Source organism: Pezoporus wallicus, unplaced genomic scaffold, assembly GCF_028554395.1.
Source record: "Pezoporus wallicus isolate ANWC-B61680 ecotype Strahan unplaced genomic scaffold, APGP_CSIRO_Pwel_v1 contig_4238, whole genome shotgun sequence".
NCBI lineage: Eukaryota > Metazoa > Chordata > Aves > Psittaciformes > Psittacidae > Pezoporus > Pezoporus wallicus.
The window spans coordinates 900,284-918,737 of record NW_026637932.1 but is presented as its reverse complement, the minus strand read 5'-3'; positions in this window follow the sequence as shown (position 1 = coordinate 918,737).

The following is an 18,454-nucleotide window of genomic DNA, read 5'->3' as shown; positions in this document are numbered from 1 at the left end:
ACTTGATATGGAATCCCAGTCTTGCATGTGAAAAGTGCACAAATTTTCTTTGTACCAAATTGGCCTCCATGTGAGGATTGGGTGGATCCAATTAATGTCAAAAAGCCCTGTGTACAGTGTTTGTATAAGCTAGAGGGTTATATGCTTACATGTGGCATCCTTTCCAGATGATTGTGCTCAACTATGAGTAGGGATAATGAACACAGAACATATTTCTTTCATTTGAACTAGACAGAAGGTTAAATTTATTCTGAATTAGATCAGAAACTACTATCACCACCTTTTTACTTTTTTCATGTGCAACGAAGTCTCAGTCAACTATGAGACCTTATCCAGTTTGTGTGGTTTAGTTATCCAGTGGATTTCTTAATACACCTCACTTAAAAATTAGATGGATTTTCCTCATTTCTGGAAATCAGAATAATTATTGAAAGTGTGACAAGATGATAGCTTGTTACTCAAAAGCTCTGACAAGCACTCACTTTCTCAATGTTTGCCAGAGAGGAAGTATAGCGCCAACTGTTGTATCTCTTATTTGTCACACTCCTAATAGAAGAAAAGGGGGTTTTGTCTTGTTTTGTTCTACATTGGAGAAAAAGAGTTGGGCAAGAAGAATGTGACGCTGAGATCATCATTCACTGTGAACCAAGATGAATAGTACCAGTGGTACATATGGGTTCAAATTGTAAAGAAAAGATGACAAAAGAAGCATGGGGAATTTGAGACAGAAGCTGGACAGCAATATAGATTAATGTGAACAACTTCAATCACTCATAGAGGCTGAGGTAGGGTTATTAACTGTTCAAGGAATGCCAGATATGCTCAGAGATTTACAATGACAAATAGAAAATGGTAGGTCAGGTTAAGAGGATCCTTTGATTAGGAATTAGACTGGGGGGTCCACAGTTAGGAAGTACAGAAAAACATGCAGGAAATTCCTGCTGCATAGGGTCATATCATACATGGCTTCACATCCCAGGTTTGAGCAATCATCATGACACCCTCTTTGCCTGGTATTCTGTTCTGTATTACTGGATTTGGATACATTCCTGTGAAATGTCCCTTTTAATACTGATTACCTTTTATACTGGCTCACAGCTGATGAACTAATCCTTTTAACTCCAGCATCTTTCACATGATGTTGACTATGAGTAGTATTTTAAGAGAGCCCTGTGCCATATGCATTGTATTCAGCTTCTCAGTGAATAATTTCACATTTATGGGAAAAAAACCCTTACCTTTGGGTCAGGCTTCATACCTGCATTTGCAGAGCCAGATACAGAATAATGACTAAATAAAACTGGTGTTCCTAACAGCTGCTTCATGCGTTGTTCAGAAAGTAATACTTTTCTAGTAGATCATGGAAGTGCTGGCTTTCTGACTAGTGCAGGACTTGTCAGCTCATAGTCTCTCAGGAGACACCAGAGCATGTTGTAGTATGAAGACCTGGAGAAGGATTCACAAGAAGACAGAAGAAGTTGTAAGTCTATTTGTATTTAAAGCTGAGTTGTTAAAGTAAAGTGGAAGATATTCGGTCCATGGCCCACCCTTTGCATTTAAGTAAGAAATGCCTGATGAGTGTCTGAGTGCCAGAATCAAAAGAATTTCACTTTGTAAATATTGTAGGTGAGTAAGAACTTGTAGGTGAGGAAGAACTAACTGGAAAGCAAAGCTATTTCTGAACTCTGGTTGCTTTCTCAATGTTACAGTGACTTGTTAATGCAGGTTGGGGCCGGCTGGTATTGGTTCATATGCCTTTTTACCATACTTCATTGTGCAGAGAAGGCATGCCCTACATCTGCAAAGGAGAGTAATGGGGTTAATGTAAGCAAAATTTCTCTTGCAGTTGGATTTATTTCAAATAAACCAATAATTAAACTAGATATGTAGTATTTATAACCTCACATCACTTGTGTTTTATGTTTAGCATTTATGCATATATCCTAAGTAAGTTGCTAAAATCTCTATTCAAATTCACAGGAAAAGAAATTAGCCAGACAGACCAAGTCTCTTTCTGTTGATCATGATTAATCTATATTTTAGTAAGCCCTCTGGTAGATCTGGGGATAATCCATTACCTCTACACTTTTATGAACATCTGAAGTCCTGAAATGACTGAAGTTTGAAAAATGAACAAAAGGAACCATGTAACTAATATTCTGCATGAACCTTAAAACCATTATATATACCAGTATATCAAATGAAGTTACTTACTTCTAGTGCTATGCTCACTTTTGGTTATCCTACCTTAAAAATGGATATAGCAAGAAAAGTACTAGAGAAAGACAGCAAAAAGAAAAGACTTCTTATAAAAAGAGATTACAACAATTATACCTATTTAGCTGAGAAAGGAGATAGATGAAAGGAGACATCATGGAGAGATATATTATAATGCATGGAGAGATATGAAATAATGAAGTATAATAAAATTATGCTAATACTAAAATTTGACTTCTTAGCCTTTTTCTTCAATTTTGCTTCTGAAAAGAAACCCTCTTAATGCTATTAATACAAAATTATAGCTGTTTTTTTCTCTCTAGAAGGACCTAGATGTTAGCAGAGGGTGTATTCATCAATATATATGTATATAGCAGGTCATACAGGCAAAATTTCTAACGGAGTGTTGGAATTTGCCATTTAACTTATATTCATAATATAAAGGTCTGTCTGTAGTTTAAAGGAATTGGTTTCTCAGGTGGGGAGCTGCAACACAAAACCCTTCTGCAAAACACAGATCTTGTAAAATTTCTGTAATACTTCCATGCTCACTGCAGGTTTTTAAGTTTTATACTTCTTATACACTATTTTTGGGAGGAGATATAGGTTAAAATCCTACCTGGTTCTTAACTTTTACCAAGAAATATAAATGGAAATAGGTAAATTATAAATGTATATGAGAGGTGACTTGCACAAAAAGCAATTAAACTGTGAAAGTTAATGGGCTTGCTCTCTTGGTTCCATGATTTTTGTTTGTTTTCTGTCCTTAATGCTTTAGGAAGAAGTTATTGTGACAGAATGGCTGTCAGCATTTGTGCAGATTTGAGAACCATGAAGAGCATCCTTGCATGTGGGCCAAAATAATAGTTTAAAAAAGTAATCATTGTGTTCATTTTAGAACAAAATGCAGCACTCAGATGAACAAGAGTGCTAACAAGAATGAAAAAAACCCTTGAAGATGCATCACTTTTGTGTGAGAAATCATCTTCATATTCTTTTCTCAAAAAATGTCAGAACATTTTCCAGAAAGAATACATGTTCTGCATTGAGAACCTTGAATGTTCACATCTTTGGGGTTTTTTTCTTTATAACTGGAAAACCACCAAATATATTTAACAACTGTTGCTTGAGAAATTTTCTCTAATTTTGGGAAAGCCTTTTCTTCACTAGCTTTGTTAGAATTAGTCTGGCTAGAACAGCCTCTGTGTAGTGAATGAGTTCGTAAGAAATATATGTAGTAGAATTTAGTATCTTAATCTAACTCAAAAAAGCAAAATATTACATGTGGTAATCTTACATCATAGATCTTTGTTTGGATAGCATCCAGACATGTTGCTAGTATTATCTTAAGTATGCTCTTGATAAGTGCTAATATTGATATCTATGCCTCTCAAAAGAGAGATATATAGATGTGAACAGTTTTTTCCAGTATGTCTGTCAATTGAAGGAGACTTACCAACCCTTTTTTATCTGACCTTTTAAAGTAGCAAGGTGGGCAATAACCATTAACTGATCAAATATGAGAAATGTCAGGTGTAGAATAAGCACTGACAAGGAAATATTTCATCTCTTTAAGCTCATGAACAATCACTGGAAAACCTTGGATCCTATTAAAGCTACATTTTTTTCTTCTTTCAAATATTCAATAATGGTATGATGGGTTGCCTTATGAAGCATTACTCTACAAAGCTAAATTTGAAGCTAAAAAGAGATCAAACAGGCTAAAGTATGGTATAATACTGAGAAAGTCATCATTGTTGCTTACCCAGATATTCTCATTTTCATCACACAGTGCCAGGTCTCATTTAGTAATAAATTTAATAATTCTAACAAACCATTTATCTACTTTTCTTTAACATGTACTGCATAATCACTCTCAGATCATCATGTGTCACTGTAGCTTAGTCTCCCTTCTGTTAATCCAAATAATTCAAGTTAATAGTGAGTTAAAAAAAAATAGAGTGCTTTATACTTAAAGCCTCATACATGTTACAAATCTTTGATTAGACAGACAGGGTATTTATTTCACAAGAATTTTCTTGCAAAGAGAAACATGATGTGGAGTCAAGATCAAAAGTCACTGTGCAGGCAGGGGGTAGGGTGGGACATAGTTCCCTTTTGTCAGGATTACTTTGCAGTGGTTTACACTGGCAAAAGCTAGTGATGTCTGTGCGCATACTCTTTATGATAGACTGCAAAAAGTTCTGATGATGAGAAGCATCAGACTGCTCCTTCTCTAGGGCACTCTTGTGCAGAAAAGACTCTGCCTTATACCTATATCTATACCTGAAATCTTCACAGTGTACTGGATAAATATGACTTCTACTGCTCTTAAACACAGGCAGTACATCAGTTATGCTATAAAAATAGAAGTCTGGAATTCCTGCCCATGCGTAGCCTTTAGGATTTGACTGTATTCAGTCTTTAATGTCTGTTTATAATATTTTTTAAAGTTTATATTGTGTAGTAAAAACTAATTAAAAATAAGACCTTCTTCATAGACTGACTCCAGCTGTTCTCTTTAAAGCAGCTGGTAAACTTCCATAAATAGTCCACTGAAGATTAACCCTGACAAACACAGACTCTTGAGGCAGGAGGCATCATTCCAGTGTACAAAGTTCAGTATTAACAATTAACCTGCTAACACAGACAGGGATTATGTCAGGATCTGTGAAGGGGGTACTGAGACATGAGAGACAGACTCAAACCCCTGTGGGGGTTTGCTGCCTCTGCATTTTTGGAGGAGCTTTTGGTCTATGGTAGATTCTGCACTGGTTGTTTCAACATTCAGCATCAGGAGTGCAAAACTAGGCTGTAAAGATCTTGGATTTTTTTTGATGTGGGTATTTAAAAGGTAGAGGAATGCAACACAAAAGGAATCTACAGGACAGAAAAATTTGTAAATGTTTTGCAAAAAATAAAACTGACCCCAGAGAAAGCACCTCAAAAGAATAAACTCCCAGACTTCCCTGTCATATTTGGTGAAGTTTGCCCATCAACTTTCTGGCACTATTTTCATAATCTGTAAGTGTAAACTTGGCACAGTTGTAGATCAGGATCACTGTGCACTTAAAATACGATAGTGTAAAATCAAATTGATTCTGCATTCCACACAGAAAACAGGGTCCTTGCCAGAAGCAATATAAACTAAAGGCCTTTGGGGTACCAGCTGAGGTTCAGGTTTGGCACCAGAAAGACCAGAGAAGAGGGCAGTAAAAATGAACAGTAACTTGAGGATACTTTAATAACAGCTGCTCTGTTTTCTTTCTTAGTGCACTTTTATATTATTTGCACGTTTGTAGTTTCATCTTGATGACATGGCTATTATTTTATAGCAGTTTCAAGCAGTTAATTAATGAACTGCACACATGTAACATGACACCACCTTGCCCAATTATCTCTGGCATATATTTTTATGGTACAAAGTGCTGCTGCTTTGTGAATTATTTTAGATTGTAAATTGGCTCTGAAAGCTGTTATTTTAATAGCCAAAACAATACAAGAGCAGTCCTTGATGGCTGACATACAGCAATGACAAATTTCCATGCATGATCTCATAAAATCCACCAAAGGACTTGGAGATGTTTGATAATGCTCTCTGTTCTTTAGATGTAGATATCTATCTTGTTGAATCCACAACACCTTATGAATTCCTGTAAAACCGGATTGCCATGTTGCTGACAACCTGCAAATGACTGAGCAATACAGCGTTAGGAAAAGAATGTGTAAAACAATTTTTGACTGATTTTTCACACGATCTTTTTGCAGACCAAAAATTTGTTGTGTACCTACAGGAAATTAAGTAAAACCTTTTAAAGCCAAGTTTTTTCTGGCACCATATTTTCAACCTTGTAAAGGCAAATGCACAATACCTAAGGGGAACTTGGGCAGAGATCATACCCTGTTATCCCCCATTCCTACTCCTCAAGGAACAACTGGAGGGACAAAGAAAGCATAGGTAAATCCTTTTGTCTTCCCTTCTCTATTACATCATGTCCTGGGTTCAGCAATAGCAGTCATTTTTCTCCTTCTTAGTAGCTGGTGCAGTGCTGTGTTTTTGACTTTCAGCCTGGGATCAAGGCTGATAACACTGATGTTTTTAGTTGTTACTAAGTAATGTTTGCTCTGACCAAGGACTTTCTGAGTCTCATGTTCTGCCAGGGAGGAGGGGAAGCCGGGAGGAAGAAGAGACAGGACACCTGATCCAAACTAGCCAAAGAGGTATTCTGTACCACAGCACATCATGCCCACTATATAAACTGGGGGCAGTTACCCAGAAGGGCTAGATCACTGCTTGGGTCAGGCTGGGTATCGGTCAGCAGGTGGTGAGCGCTTGTATTCTCTCCCCTTGTTATTTCCCTTATCATTATTATTACTGGTGGTAGCAGCAGTGGTTTGTGTTATACCTTAGTTACTCGGCTGTTCTTATCTCAACCCCTGGGAGTTACATTCTTTTGATTCTCCTCCCCATCCCTGTGGGATGGAGGGTGGGGGTGGGAGATGAGTGAGCGGCTGCATGGTTCTGGATTGCCAGCTGGCCTTAAACCATGACACATCAGAAGTGAGCTGTGATGTGGTGTGCCCTCTCTAAAAATGAAAAATCTCAGTATTTTATTGTACGAATCATTGTGTCTTAGTCATCTCAGGAGACTATACTGCTCTGTTAGGCTCATATACAAACCCAAAAGCTTGCTCCTTTTGTGGGACCTGAAATCATTTTGAAATTCACCTTACATCTTATTGAAACATTGTTTTTTCTGGATTTCTTCCTTCAGGATTGCACAAGTCACAGCCAAAACCCTTCCTCCAAAATAAAGCTGTAGCAAAAAATTCAGTCCGCTTTGGTAAAGGCCTGCTTGAAAAAATTTCCAGGGGTTTTGAACATCTGGCTAAAGGAAAAGACTTTCAACCTGTTTCATACTTGTTCAACCAGAATGAACCCTCATTTTCAAATTACATATGATATCAATGAAACACATCACCTAAATCTTATTATTTTTATGTGCTACATTACAAATACATCAGTCATTTACTATGAATATTTATAGAAAAGTTTTTTCATCTAAACTTGATGAAAATATTTTCCCCCAATTAAATACATTTTAATTTTGATAAAGAAGTACAAACCTTGCTCCTGCAACTTGAGTCTACAAGCTGACATTTATGCTTTAAAAATTAATTTCAAATACTTTCACAAATTGACAATTATGTGTAAGAATGGAAATACATTATAGCCGAAGAATGAATTCCTCTCTTTGTACAAAATGCAGAGGAAATGTTCTCTCTTACAAATGTTTCTTTCATGCACAAATATACACATTTATTAGAATACTTTCATGTACAAAAGATTCTGAGATAGAAATAAATGAAAATATTTTCAGTTTACAATGTGATCCTTTAACAGGAATTTCTTATTGTAATATGATTCTATATTGAATATGTTGATGTAGAATAAAATGCAATATTATATATGCAAACATCTATTCATTAAAACTAACAATAGGTAGAGAAAAACTTCTGTAGTTTGGCAGTTGTTCCAGACTCATTTTGGATAAGAAGCCAGTAGTTCAGGTGCATTCCCTAGTCTTTTAAAATTTTCTCCATATCACAGGAGCTTAATTCATATCCATTAGCTTATCCAGGCATTTTTCCCAGGCTGATGGCAGTCCCTCACTGTCTTTTTCAATTTCACCAGACTTTTATGATGTACTTTTATCATTTTCTTTCTATTTTAGGCCTTTTTTTTTTTTTACAGTTCCCATTACTGTAGTATCTGAACAGTTTATATTCTCCACTGTACTCATCTTTACAATACCCAAGTTTAACTGCATGTGAAGCAAAGGAAGTGCCATTATCCCTATTTTATAGCTCAATAATTAAAAAAAAAAACAAAAAAAGAAAAAAAAACCCCCACCAACAACCTAATACTCAGACCCACACCTGTAATGGTATTTAGGCTCCTTAATTCTCTTTGAAATCAGCATGAGTTTGGAGCCTAAATAGAACTATGCCTGTGATAGAGGTTGGTCTGGAACAATATTTCAGCTATGAGCTGCTCATAAAAACATCCTTTCCTATAGCATTCATTCTCTAAACCACATGCTTTCTTCCCCCTTTTTATATTTGACTATCACTCATAAACAAATTATGTGACGGTGTTTTCCACCCACTATCTTATGTATATGTGAGTATTTTCTGAACTATTTTTTTTTTTCAATATTTTGTGTGCCTCAGACTGCAAAAGAATTTGGGATGCATGGAGTGATAAACTAAATTAAAACAATGGGAAAAAAAAGGTATGGAAACTCCAGAGTACCACCAGAAAGTTCTACTTTGAATTATTATTTGTGGGGAGGTGTCCTGGGTTCAGCAGTAGCAGTCATGTTTCTCCTTCTTGGTAGCTGGTGCAGTGCTGTGTTTTGACTTTCGGCCTGGGAACAGAGCTGATAACAAGGATGTTTTGGTTTGGACAAGGACTTTGTGAGCCTCATGCTCTGCCAGGGAGGAGGGGAAGCTGGGAGGAAGAAGAGACAGGACACCTGACCCAAACTGACCAAAGAGGTATTCCATACCACAGCACGTCATGCCCGGGATGTAACTGGGAGTTAGCCGGAAGGGCTGGGAGACTGCAGGGTTGGAGGAGATATCGGTTGGTGCTTGGTCGTTCTGGGAGGGGGGCGAGTTATCGATCGGCTGCTGGTGAGGTGTTGTATTCTCTTCCCTTGTCATTTCCTTTATCATTGTTATTATTGGTGGTAGCAGTAGTGATTTGTGTTATACCTTAGTTACTAAACTGTTCTTATCTCAGCCTGTGGGAGTTGCATTCTTTTCGGTTCTCCTCTCTGGCCCTCCGGGAGTAGGGGGAGGGCAGGAAGGGGGGGAGTGAGTGAACGAGCCCTCTGACTGGTTTTAAACCACAATAGGAGGGATCATAAAAGTTTAGAAGCAGGGCAGAAATGGCTCCTGAAGCTCAGAAAAATTGACACTGGAGTGAAAATCATATAGATGTGAAACAGAAAAGGGAAATCACTAGGAAAAACACTGCAGTAGAATTCACAGTACTCTATATAGTTCCTCTCTCTAGCAATCACTTGATTTTGAAAAGGTTTTAAATTAATATTTTATGAAATTCACTTCATGCCAAATGAGAAGGAAGACAAAAGCTAGAAGTTTGCATACTGACCAGTATAAAAGGAAAGTGAAGCTTTCAAATAAGAGCATTTTCAAATTATTCTGTATTCCTAAACAATGGGTTACAGGACAATATTTTAGTACAAGGCTGATTACGGTATTCTTCAGAGAATCCTTTGAGAAGAAATAAACGCATGACTGGAAGCATTTAGGAAAAAAAAAAATCAGACTATTTTCATAGTTGTGTTCATAATGCAACTGTTTTAAAATAGCAGAAATAATGCACAGCACAGATGCATCACATCTGCTCAGACATCTCTGTTTTTCAGTGCGTTAAAAGCAATTCAGATGCTCTAAATTATAACCTACTGTTGTGCTTAGAGTCATTTGAACAGGCCTTCTGGTATCTAAAAGTAAGAAGGTCTTAGAGATTTGGGGTTTAACTTCATATTATACTTAGCCTCACCATAGAGTTGTGGTTTTTTTTATTATTTTTATTTTATTTTATTTTTATTTTTTTAAGAGACTTAGAATACGTTGTTGTTATTTGCTTTACAATAGTAGCATGCTAGTGCTAGAGATGCTGGATGGACAACTTAAGAATGGAAAACAGCAAGGTGAGGAATGTCTAATACAAAAAAACTGGTTGGGCCTGTGCTGTCTTCTTCCTCTCCCACACAATTTCTGTATCAAAGAATAATGTACAGAGCCTAATCAGCTATTTCCAAGCTCAGGTCATGTTTATCCATCTAAGCATCAGATGCACCAATGATGAAAATTAATCTTCTTAAATTTGCTTAAACTTCTCAAACATTCAGACTAATAAGCCAACTTCAGAGATAAAGAAAAATTCCAGAATGAAACAGGTAGAATGATGAGAGACTAAGTAAAGATTTGGGGTGATTTTATTGTGGATGCATGAACCCATTGTTAGTTGCAAGTCAAAAATGAGTGATTAGTGATGGTGTGCTAGGAAAAATGAAGACACCAAGTAATGCAGAATTAGACAAAGTTGCAATATAGATAGTGCACATACAGCCAAAAAAGTTCTACTTTGAAGAAAAGGAGAAAGTAAGTACAGAGGAAACCCCTTACCAAAAAAGAACCCTAAGTCTTTGGAAAAAGTTAGAAGTCATTGATTCAAGATTATTCAAGTTCATAAACAGAAGAGTTTAGGTAAGATCAACTGGATAAAAACCGTGATATTTGTCATTTCTAATTCCAGTAATTAAGTGCTGTTCTAATTCTACTTGAGAAGGCCTCAGTGGGATTATAATAATGGCATAATGATAGAAACAGAAAAAGACAGGATCAGAACTACTACAAAAAGAAAGGATATTGAAAAATTCATGACACACAGGCAATGGCTGTCCTTAAAAGGTTAATCTTTGTTGACAGTTGCTGTAAGGGTATGCAAGACATCTTGTACCCTATGAATTTAAAAAAAAATAGAGGGAAAGACAGAAATAATTTTGATATGTAACAGTGATATTTCCTGCAGTTGCTAATCCTGACATTCTTCATAATGACCATGATTTTTTTTGAGATGGCTGATTTTAAAGGTGAAATAATATTTTTTTTGTCAAAATGTAGCAGTTTAATAAGAATAAACCTATCAATCAGCTTTGAAAAGCTGTGGAAGAAGCAGAGAGAAGGAAAGAGAGGGGAAAAGATTAAAGTGAACTACCTCAAAATTAAAAAATTAAGGCAAACATCAGAGCTGTAGGATCTAAGAATTTCACAAAGCAATGAGTTAGATCTTGTTGATCTGCTCTGTAGGTGACCCTGCCTGATGTTTTCTACCTTTTCTCAGTGGCCCCAAAATGTGTACAATGTATTGAAGACTTACTATCTCCAACAAAATAGTGCTAAACCCCCAAATTACTGATTCCTTGAGTTTTGGTTACTCACTAACATGGGTGAATACCACTCAATGGAAACGTGATGTTCATGTCCCTGATGTAAGGCAAGTGCTTTAATTCTTCCATGTTGCTTCACCCTAACTGGTCTAGGTCATCTCAGGAAGAAAACAGGAATTTTGGAAATCTGGCAAGCAGGAAAATAATTTTACTTGCCAAACCTGGCGTCAAAAGGAATCAGACTTTCATTTGCCTCGGAGGACTTCTGTAATGGAACTCTGCTCCCTCCAGAGCTTGAAAGTTACATTGCTTCCCACCATCACATTGCTGGGAAACTTTATTGTATGCAAATTTCCTTCATTCTTATTCTACTTTTCTTCCTTTCACTCCATCCAAGTTATTTTGCCATGTCTACATTCAGCCATTATTCAATGTCCCATAGAGGATATAATGCACAGTCCTTATTAAGATACACATGTTCATGGAATAACCCAAAGCTCATTAAAAAGATAAACTTATATTAGAGTATTTGGTGGTATTCTCAGAGCATGCACAAAATATGGAGCAAATATTGTACTTATAATTGCATTTTAATTGAGCTGTATCTGGTATAAAAAATAGTTGCATATGGATTGTCAACTTGAACAATATTTTAAGGTACATCTTTTAATTTTACTGCTTTTATTGTTACTATTACAGTTTGAGAATATTTCCCCACAGCTGTTTTTATTTTATGAAAATCATTCATCCCATGAGCATGACTGTAGCTGTGTGCAGTACACATAAATCGTTATGATCATTAAACACATGTAGTTAAGGGTGGTTATGTATCCATACAGGTTTCATTTTCTTGCTTTGTGTTTAATTTTTCAGCGACTATCATTATTTCTATACCTCAGCTGTAGCACAAGACGAATATCTACAATTTGAAAATAACTTAAAGCCATCCTGTTTGATGCTCCTCTTCTTGCTTAAAGCTTTTTTTAATTATTATTATTATTTTTTCATATAGACTTACCAGTGATTTTGTCTCAAAACCTAAATGTGTTGCTTCTTCCTCATTGCTTTCCCCAGGCATCTGGTCCCTAGTGACTGTAGTCTTGTTCCACTACTAGATCTAGTGCACCACTCTCTCACACACAAACTCTCTGACAGGTCTCTCATTCCTAAGTGCAAGTTGCCCTTGCACAGTGTTTCTGGCACTATGACTTTTTCCTTCCTTGCACAGAATCCCTAATATTTTTCTCTTTCCTTCTGCTGCTACATTGACTAACTTCCCTCAGCTCTCCTGGCTTTTCTTCCAATTCTTTTGCTCACATAAACACCCTGGGCTTCCTTCCTGCCCTGCTTCTTTGCTCTGAACAGTCCCGGTTATTCATCACTTCTTCCCAGGCTCTCACTTACTTGTCTCTCCTTCCTAGAATTACTAACTGCTATTTGATGATCCTCAGGCTGAAAATGATTTTGACATACAATGGATCACATTTTCTAAGCAACATCCAAGTTAGAGAGTTAAAGTTTACTGGGTTTCACATAAAAACAAGTGAAGCAGTATTTTTTTCCTGATTTCAGTGCAGAACTATAAAGCACGCTGAAAATTTTCCCCAAAGTGATAGTAATGAAAAGAAGCAAACCTTGTGAATGCACCCTGAATCGATACTGAACATGGGTATTTTTGTGTTCTTTCAGATTTTGCAGAAAATATTTTACAGAGCTGTCCTTGATTATTTTCTTTTCATGAACATAGTAACTCCAGCCTGAAGAACCTGCCTCCGTTTGGCTTAGGCTTCACTAATTTAGAAATTAACATTTAACAGCCAGATTGTTTTCTGGAGCCCAAGGGCACTAGTGCAAGAAAATACCTTCTGATCTATAACCTCACTGCAATCTCAGAGCTCCTAAAACTTAACTTTTTATTCTAATCATTTTTGCTGATGCAGGAGCCAGTCATAACTATACTGCAAGTAGCAAAATGTTACACAATACTCTATAGTCAAACAGCATTTATTGTGCTGTAATTTGTTCTAAGACAATAGGGGAGATGCAAATTCTAGAGAGGCATATTAATCTGTAGGTCAAACAATAACAAAATATTGAAAAACTGTCTTCATGATTTTTTACATTGTAGTGGAAAAGCATGCAATTCCATAGAGGGGTGCTGGCAATCTCATAAACCAGAAGAACAAAGCTGAGAGGTTTATTAATGCCACCAAGGCACTGAAACAGAATTTGTTTTATATCATGTAAAACTGTATAGGTTTTTATTATTTATAACACATTCTTCTTTTTTAAAGGTCTCCATTCTAAGCCCTCTTCTGATGCTCCATATCTTGTTTTTCCCCACTGGTTTTAAACAGCAATTGTATTCCAGATGCAGCCTTAAATGGTGCTGTGTTAGCTGCTACCTTTCACTTTTTATTACAAAATTTAGTCTATTATACCTGCAGTATTTTTCATTGAAAAGTAAAAGTTAAAAACTGCTGACTTCTTAGGGGGTGTGTGAAAAGAGGTTACTCCGTGTGTGCCATATGGTGCTCAGAACCTTGTAGGATCAGGCCCTAAATGCTAGTAAATTGTGATTTACTGACAATGTGTACTGTGCAGACAGAGGCAAAGCACTGCCCTGGTGGTGTGCCTCCCCTCTGGTTTGAAACAATCAGTACTGACACTGTAAGCACTAAACCAGCTGTCACCGCTGTTCTTGGCAGTCAAAATTGCATGGGGCCATGTTGTAAAATGTTCACTGGGGTAGATGGGTTCCCAGCACTTGTGTGAAGAGAGCCAGGTACCCCTTAGAGCAGAGAGTCTGCATGCCTCTTTCTCTATTCTAAAAATCCAGCACTAAAAAATGGTATGTAAGGGCCAATGATGAGGTGCTAGGAGCAGCCTTCACTCATAGAAAGCGGTGGTACACCCATGAGAAACAATCCACTTCAGCTTAATAGCTCGTTACTGCTGTTAGTATGATTCACATACAGGGCAGCTGCCCAAAGCCTGGGTCACGAAGGAGCATCTCCAGCAGGACCTCTGACACATGCATCTCATCTTGTCCACAGCAGAAGTGCTAATGACAGAGTGAGAGCCAGCAAACACCAGGGACTCGGGGCAGTCCCTACCTGCAGAAGTTACCACTGTTGGCCTGACCCACACACCCCACGCTCTTTGCAGCTGGTTTGGTGTTTACAGTGTCAGTCCTGCATGACCGTCTCCTCTGTCATCCCTGCTACACTGATTATCATTGCACAATAACCTTCTATTATAAGAGACTAGATAAAGTGACCCTGCAAGCATGGTACTCCTGAGCTCTGCTACTGCACTGCTTATGCAACATCTCTCTCACTGTACATGCTCAAACCATTGGAGGTCTAACAGCTAAACCAGCTTCTGGCAGCTGATCAGTGTGCTTTGGTGCCTGATTTCATGGCATGGATAAGCTGAACAGGCTGCAGCTTCCCTGCAGGGCCAAGGACCAGCTATGGGAGACAGCTGGGAGCAGAAACCTCTAGCCACAGATCCTGCAGGGAGGTTGGCGCTCACAGCCTGGGAACCTGAAACACACCTGGGCAGGGAACAGGAATTCCTTCTATTGTGGGGGTTGAATGAATAGTGTTTCAGTCTTTCAATATTCTACTTCTGCAGAAAACAAGGGTACTAATTACTCATGGTGGTGCTTGTGCTTGATGGGAACACCTCTCCAGAGGGCTGCCCATTGGTGGCTTCTGCTAGAGCCAGGTGGTTTCAGATTGGAGCTGGAAGTGGGAGGATGAAGGGCTCCATATAGAGCCATCTAGTAATCCCACAAACTATTCAATCCTCTCCAGATGCAGGGTTTAATGTTAGACTTCTTAAAAGGTACTGTTAAAGACTTACTAATAAAGTGTTAATATTCTTAAAAATTATTTACAGCAATAACATATTTTCTCCAATTATTTCAGTACCAGTACTAAGTAATGACAGTCTTTATAAGTACAATTTTTTGCAAAATACTTTCTCTACCAGTTTGTGCCATAAGTACAAACACCACAATAACAAGTTCCTGCTTGATGTGTAACAATTCCTATGTTCCTGGTTTTATTTTATCCCTGTTTTTCAGCATAAGCTGTTGATGATGTGCAGCGAAAAATAACTGTAAGGGAGCTTTATGTATATATAGTAGTAGTAATAACAATCAATGTGTCTTAATAGATACAGGAAGAACTTAAGATCTTCAGTGTAAATAAAAGCACCCATACTCAATATTTCCGTGGTAATTACCAAGGAAAGACCGTGGTGATCATCAATTATTCTTAGTATACCCTTGTCTGTAGAAGGTATCAGCCCGTAAAGAAAAATAAAAGTTAGTTTGTTCTTTTTTCTAAGAACATTGATATCTTTTTTTCTGTGTCTCAATCTATACCTTATATCTCACATTCAGTTGACATTAGAGATACAAAAGCACAAAATTGCGGATCTTCCATGAAAAAAGTAAGGAAGGATTAGCTAAGACAGACAGTAAACCTCAGTAGCACTTCCCAAAAGAGACTACTGCAGCTGACTAACCGCAAATTTTTGTATATTTCTATCGTCCCTAGATCTGCTGGGGGAAAGCAGTAATAGCTGTGCATACCTACAGGGTTTTCAGACACCCCTGTACAAATAGTCTTTGAACTGTATTTCATACTGTTCCCCATGTCTGCAATGCCTCCTCTTCTGTTATCCTTTTCCTACCTTTTCCAGACATCTCATTTATTACACATCATGCTGTTGCTATCTGGCCCTTTGCACTCTTGGAGTTAGGGCAGGATTTGTCCCTGTTTCTCCTAGCATACCAGCAGTGTTAATGTTTAGTCTAAAAGTTTTAAATGGCAATGTTTTCCTGGGTTTAGTTTTAATTTTGTTTTTTTGTTGTCTGCTCATAAGAAATGCTGGCAAGAGAAAAAAAAGTATGTGACCTATTAAAATGAAAGATCGCCCATTCTTGTAATTACAAGTAACAGGAAGCCTAGTAGTACCTTGTTTGTTAAATTCCTCTGACCTCTTCCAAAAAAAAAATTGTACAAGAAGTCACAGTTATTAGTACATTTAGAGCTAAGGTTCTGCTCTATGCACATGTGTTAGTCATTTACTAGGTTTTTTTTTCCTCTTTCTTGCTAGAACTGCAGTGAATTGATAGCTAGATATTCAAACACTGGTGGATAATCCCCTTTAGGCTGCCTTGGAAGACCTTGCTAATAACTAACTGCCATTCTTCTCTGGCTCAGGTTCCCAGTTGCTGTAAGCTTATAAGGGGGCCCATCTCAAACTGGTTTGATAAAAATAAGCTGTGGAGGAGTCCCAGAGACACAGTCCTGGGGCAACAGCAGTTTTAGGTCTAACTGTGAAAAGGGAGAAGGAGACTTAAAACTCCCCATGGTTTTCAGGGTGGATTCCCTTGTGAAGGTTTAATATGAAAACACTGGATTGCCAGGGCTTTTTCAGACCACTATGGAAGAGGCTAAGCCTGCACACTGCTCAGTCCCCAGGCCTTTGTCAGGGTCTGTCAGGTGTGAAGATTTAGCTCCTATTACAGGGAGTAAAGGGATCAGCTGCAAATAAAATATATGCTGTGGATTAGACAAAAGCCCTGTTCCTTTGCTTTACACACATCTATGCCAAAAGTTAAATACCTTGGAGGACACCCCTCAGCACAACTCTATTCTCTGCTACAGAGAACTCTGGGACTCACTCTGGAGAACTGAAGCAGTTACCTAATGCAGACTTTCAAGTTTGAAAGACTGATGACATGAAAATGGAAATTACCTTCATTTGACTCCAATTTATAGAAGCAAATGTCGTCATTATTACGGTTATGCATCCGAAATATTAGGTAGCTACAATCTGGGATTTTTTTTTTCCTACAAAATAAACTCTAAAACTGTTCACATTTATAGTGCACTTTTTCACAAAAAAGTTTTTATGTTCTTGTTTTGAACTTCTGTTAACAGGGTCTTACATGTTGGGAATGTTTATCTGCAAAATCAGAATCAAACTTTTGGAACCTAAGGGAAAAGAGTAGCAGGGGAAAAAAAGTAAAGAAACTGACTTTGAACTGAAAATGTAATTTGTTATGGCTATACAACTAACTGAAATGAGGAAGCAGAAATAAGAAACAGTAATCAATGAAGTTATTTAACATGCATGCATAGAACATAAATGAACAAATAAGCTAGTGTTGTATACATCCTTTATTAATAATGTGACTGTTTTCTGATACATGCAGATAAGCACATTTAAAGTTAGCTTTAAAGAAAAGTGCATGAAAACTGCTTGGTCCTAGGTGAAGCAGAGGTTTTAGTCCCTGAAGAGAGTTATTAGGACTGTTTACTTATTCAAGTGACCTATATCTGAGTTAGTGAACTTCAATACCATGAAAAGTAATTCATGTATGTTTAGGCACAGGGAATGAATATTCTTTATGTATGGTGAAACTTCCGAATTCTTATGCTTCTTTTGCAGTTAATAACATTATCATATCTGGAAGCTTCACCTGCATGTTGGGTTTTGTTTTTTTTTGAATTTCCCTGAGAGAGCTATAGTTTCATTTCTCAGGTAGCCTGCACCTATTCAGGTGACTGTTCATTGAAAATAAATCTTTGCATAACCGGAATTGTCAGACAAGTGCATATTAAAGAGGCAAATTCAGTGAAAAGAATCATAGGTAGGACAGCTACTTAAGAGGATGAAAAATGTAAAGGAACTGCTGGTAAAGTGAGGTCTCTGGAGTAAACTTTTCCTTATATACTTTCAACCTGCAGTGCTACTGAATCACCACTAATAGCTAACACAAAGGTTCTACATGTGAAAATAGACTAATAAATAATATGAAGATGTTTGGCTGGCATTGTGTCATGGCAAGCCCAGCTGATAACTCAGCACCATGCAGCCACTCACTTACCCTCCCTTTCCTCCCCAGCCTCGCTTCCTCCATGTGGGATGGGGAGAAAAATCGAAAAAATGTGGATGGGTTGAAATCAGAACAGTCCAATAACTAAAGTATCATATAAAAATAATAACAATAACAACAATAACAATAATAAGGGAAATAACAATGTGAGAAAATAGTAAAAAAAAAATAAACACAAATGATGCACAATACAATTGCTCACCACCCGCTGACTGATACACAATCCAACCCAAGCAGTGATCAGTCCCTTCCATCTGACTTCCCCCAGTTTATATACTGGGCATGATGTGCTGTGGTATGGGATACCCTTTTGACTAGTTTGGGT